This window comes from Tupaia chinensis, unplaced genomic scaffold (assembly GCF_000334495.1).
Source record: "Tupaia chinensis unplaced genomic scaffold, TupChi_1.0 Scaffold142961_1, whole genome shotgun sequence".
Classification (NCBI taxonomy): domain Eukaryota; kingdom Metazoa; phylum Chordata; class Mammalia; order Scandentia; family Tupaiidae; genus Tupaia; species Tupaia belangeri.
This window is the reverse complement of record NW_006202806.1, coordinates 1,136,912-1,142,453: the sequence shown is the minus strand read 5'-3', so window position 1 is coordinate 1,142,453 and position 5,542 is coordinate 1,136,912.

The following is a 5,542-nucleotide window of genomic DNA, read 5'->3' as shown; positions in this document are numbered from 1 at the left end:
ACATGTTGGTGGTGATGCTGGTGTAAATAAATTTACTGTGCTGCCAGTCTTTTAAAAGTATTAGCATAGGCCAGCTGGTGGCATGGTGGTTAAGACAGTTGGTCTCACATGACTGATGGCACTGAGTCCCAGACCTAGCAGCTTGAGAAACACACCAGGACTGTGTGTGAGTGCCCCAAATCCCTAAAGGATGGAAATATGGAGAAGGGATTGTAGTGTGACCATCCACCATAAAGGGTACTTTCTCACTTTCCCTTTCTCTCACTTTCAATGTCTCTCTCCAGCAAGCACACCCACCATTTGGCTAATTAAAAAAGAAAAAATATAGCACATAGAATTATCAAGTACATAATATTTGATAATAAGAAGCAATTCTGTTACTGGGAAACTGTGGTTAGAATTTCTGGCTCAGTCAGCCTAAAACATGCCAGATACAAACGTGAGTGATCAAGATATGATGGACTGAAGGAATGGAGGAAGGGAATCCTAGTATGACCAAGCACATGCATGCATACAGGCTCTCTGAAGAATAAAAAAAAAATAGAGAAGCATACCTTTTGTTAAAAAGATTAAAAACAGAAAAAATGTACAGAATAAGAACATAAAGAAAAAGATTTTTGTGTATCTGTACAATGTGCTTGTGTTTTGAGTTAAATGTTATGATACTAGTCAAAAGTTTATAAAGAAAAATGTTCAATAAAATAAGTTAATTTATTATTGAAGATAGAAAATTTTCTGATAAATTTTATAAATTGTAATGTAAACCTAAGTGTCCAGTGTTTGTAAAGTCTACCATAGTGCACAGTAATGCTCTAGACCTTCACATTGACTCCCCACTCATTAACTAATTTACCTAGAGCAACTTCCAGTCCTACAAGGTCCATCCATGGTAAGTGCCCTACATAGGTGTATCATTTTTAAATCTTTTATACTATGGGGACCAGCAGATTGCATAATGGTTATATTGCTGGACTTCCACATACTTGACCAGATCTGGCGGCTTAAAAGTCACTCTATACATGTGTGTGTGAATGCCCAAAATCTTGAGAGGATGGATGACAATGGAGGAGAAGAGATTACAGCATGGCCATTCCCCCTGGGAGGGGGGGGATTTCTCAATTTCTATCTCTCTGTCTCTGTGGTGAGCACACGTGCCCTATAGCAAAACAAACAAAAATCCTCTCTAAAATTTTTTTATACTATGTTTTTTCCAGTACCTTCTCTGTGCTTATATATTTTTAGATACAAAATACTTAAAAACTCTGTTACAATTATAATTGCCTGTAATATTCAGTACAGTAACATGCTGTACAGGTTTGTAGACTAGAAGCGATAAGCAATACTATATAACCTAGGTATATATGCTAGGCTATACCATCTAGGTTTGTGTATGTACCCTCTATGATGTTCATTCAACAACAAAATCACCTAATGACACATTTCTCATCATGAATCCCCATTCTGAAGAGACATGTGAACATATATACACTCATGTAATCACCACCTGTTCAAGATACAGAGTATCTCCATCATCCCAGAATAGTTCCTTTATGCATGTTAGCAGTCAAACTCAACTAACTACTTCTGTCCTCGTCTGTTTTCAGTCTCCACAAAATAGTTCTATCTGGTCTCAAATTTCATTTAGTGGAATCATACACTGTATGTACTCATTTTGTCTGAGTTCTTTCAGTCAGCAAAATGCTTTCGAGATTCATCCATGTAGTTGGATGTATCAGTGATTTGTTCCTTTTTATCACTGGGTAGAACTCAATCATATGGAAATATCACACTCCACTCACTCACTAATTTTTTAACTTATATCCTTAATTGTAATAGTGTTGTAGAAAAACAGATGCCGAAGGGTGAAAACACACCACTCCATAGAGAAAAGGAAAACTCTTTATGTCTTTATTACGTTACTGGGCACAGAGGAGTTTTCACTCTGAGTCTCTGGTAGCCAGTGGGGGTTTAGCACAGTCTTTTATGGGAAGCTGGGAAAAGGGGGAATTTCAGCAGGCTAAGGGTATCCTATCAGGAAGAAGAAGACCAGGATTTGCTCTAAAGAAGAAAGGGTTAGATAAGCAGGGTGTCTGGCTTCTCAAGGTCTCAGGTTGCTTTTATCACTTCAAAGGGGGAGAGACAGTGAATTCACAAAGGCCTGGGAAATGTTAGCAATTGCCAGCCTTGGGCTATTGTGAGTTCTCAGGCCCCTCCACATCATCCCCTCCCGCCCCCAGGGTTGTGACAAGCATCTGATACTTTATAGCACAAAGATGGGAGGTTATAAATTGTGTAATCAGATTAAGGACACAGGGTCCAATAGCCATGGCCAAAAGAACATCTGTGAGGGACCCTAGGAGAGGTAGTAGCCATGGGGCCCATGCCAAGAACCCAATCCAGCCTCCCCAGGAATCAGCTATTGCCTGTTGCTGTTTGGAGACTAAATCTATAAACTGCTGGGCCATGTCTTAGACTACAACTGATTTGTTAGTTTAGAAACAACATTTGTTCCCCAGAAATAAGCAGAGCCCACCTTTTTTTGCTGTCCAGACATCCAGACCTCGTCTGTTCTGTAAGACAACTTCTGCTAGGGAATTAAGCTGGCCTTGGACAGTTTTGACAGTTTCAGCTCCTTCTGTAATCCCTTTGCCATTTCCTTATTGATCTGGGAGAACTGGTAGGAGGAGGTCATTATTCTCCCAGCCCCAGTGCCTATTCCTGCAGAAATTCCAAGTCTGATGAGGAGGGAGATGAATGGGATAAACCACTTTATCCAAATTTGGGCCACTAGAGGGACTTCCAGAGTTTCATTTCCAGATACTATGTCAATCTGGGGAGTTAGGATAGCCCAAGTATATGTCCCTGTCCAGTTAACCAGCAGGTATTGATAAGCAAAGATACCACAGACCAAATAAATCTCCATCTTGGTGGAGCAAAATAGTCCCTGGTTGTCATTGGGCCTGAATATAAGTTTGTGAATATGATTACAGATAAAACTACCAATCTATTTTTCTCCTTGTTGGGAGATACAGTGATGGGGTGAGGAGGAGAGGGTCACTCAAGTGAGGGGGTCTTCATGTACAGCATCTACAATTGTGGGGTTCTGGGGGGCATCACTGGGGGACTTAGTTATTGGGGTAGCGTATACCAAGGGAAGGGTAGATCAAATGCAAAGCCAGCAGTTGGAGGCTAGGTTGAGAGCAGCCTGTAAGAGTAATCTGTGTGTGTTGTTTATGAGGGTGTTTACCTGGGAGTCTAGATTGCTTTCCCATCCATAGTAGAGTCTGGGAGGATGAGGTCTCTGAGCAGCATTCCAGAGTGCTGTCTTTCCTTTAAAGGACATTTACCACCTCTATCTGGAAGGCCAAACTTTCTTAGGGAAATATAGCAGACCCATCTCCCTGCCAAGTGGCACTGGTAACAGGCATGGCTCCCTTGACTCTGACCCACAGAGTAGGACTCACTGCCATTGGTGCAAGAATGGATGGTACTGACATGGAGGCAAACTTTGTCACCTGTTTCTAAATGCTGGAAAGCTGGATTACTGCAGTTGAAGGAGTATGTAGCCCATAGGCCATTTGTGATCTGGGCTCCCTTCTCCCAGGGGGCCTCCAGAAAAAGGCATGATGTCCACACCGTGGTGTTACACCAGTAATACACTGGGGAGGGGGTCTCTCCTGGTATGGATGAGATTAAGATAACAGTCAGGATCTATGCCTGAAGGAGAGAATGAGAATGTCCCCAGTTGGCTAATTCAGACATTTTAGGCCTATCATGATTCCCGCCACCAGGTGGTATAATACTGCTAGCAAAAGCCTTTCTCAGAACTTCCACTCCTGCGGGGCTACTGCAGCCATATCAATAGAAATAACCACAGCTAGTGCTACAAGAAGGGCTGGGGCAGGAAATTATAGGAGAAGGGTAGAGACAAGATCTGTCACCGTTCTCAAGCTTCCACCATGCATAGAGTAGTCATCCCAAGGAGTGAGAGCAGCAGGGCTGTAGACTCGTCATCAGGTCTTGGCCCTCTGGAAAGTCACCTTGCTCAGCTGCTCTGGGTGGCCTTTCATCGTCCAGGTCTTCGGGTCCTCTGGTGCTGTGGCTTGCTTGACTTGGGAATAGTGAATCCACAGCAAGTCTTGTAACCTTAACTGCAGTAGGGGTAACAAGCACAACAAACATATGGCCCCAACCAGATAGGCTGTAATGATTCTTTTTTCCAAGTTTTAACCCATACAAAAGCCCCAGGCTCATGTTTGTATACCCAGTTTCCAAGGGGAATGGAGGTTCTTTTTAAGGTGACTTGGTCTATTTTCTTTAAAGTTTTCCCCAAAGCCACCAGATCCTGGGTCAAAATTGCCTTGCCTAGCTGACAGACATCAGTCATTTGGGTATCAGCGACTAAAGAGGGTGGCCAGCCAAACAGAATCTCATAAGGGGAATAACCATGCTTTTGGGGTGTACATCAAACCTGGAGCAGGGCCAGTGGGAGAACATCCACCCAGGGGCATCCTGTGTCTTGACAGAGCTTAGCCAGGGTGGACTTGAGAGTGCAGTTCATTCATTCAATTCTCCCCAAGATCTGAGGTCTATAAGTAGTGTGAAGTTTCCATTTTATACCCAAGGTCCTTGCCACTTTCTGTGTAACTTCTGCCACAAAGGCAGGGCCATCGTCTGACCCAACTATAAGGGGAAGCACAAACTGAGGTATAACTTACTTCAAAAGAGCTTGAGTGACTTTTCTGGCCCTTTCAGTTCATGTAGGGAAGGCTTCTGCCCAGCCTGAGTAAGTGCAAATCAGGACTAGTAAGTATTTATAGCCCTGGCATGATGGCACTTCTGAGAAGTCTGCCTCCAGTAACTCCAGGGGAGTCATACCAGTAGCTTGTATTCTAGCTGGCCGAGTAGGCCCCTGGTTAGGGTTCTTTTTGGCATACGTCTTGCATGCATGCTCACAAGTGTACACAATGACAGTAGATGATTCAAAAAATAGTATCAGCCTAACATGTTCTCTAGGTCAGTTTTTTCCCAGTGAATCAGCACTCGTGGTGCTGCTTTACCAACAAATATCCCAGGGACTGGGTTATGTATATATTTTTTATCTGGCACTCTCCACCATCCGTCTTCTTCCAGGGTTGGTTGCTTCCTCCGATTTTGCCCACTGATGTTCATCTGAAGTGTATGGGGGGGGGTTGGGGAGGCTTGTGAGTGGCAACATGTTAGTCATAGCAGTCGGAGCCTGGTTGGTGGTGGCCTTGGCTGACTGGTCTGCCAGCTGATTTCCTAAGGTGATAGAGTCTTCCTCCTCTGATGTCCCCTGCAATGGACGATTGCCACTTCTTTTGGCTCTGAGACTGCCTCTAATAATTGGCAGATTTCCTCTTTGTTTTTGACTATTTTTCTTTCTGCCAAGAAGAGTCCTCTCTCTTGGTATAATGCCCCATAACCATGCAGGGTAGCAAATGCATATTGTGAGTCTGTGTAGATGTCTACCCTCTTACCAGCTGCCCATCTTCCTCCCCTTCTTCTTCTTCTTCTTCTT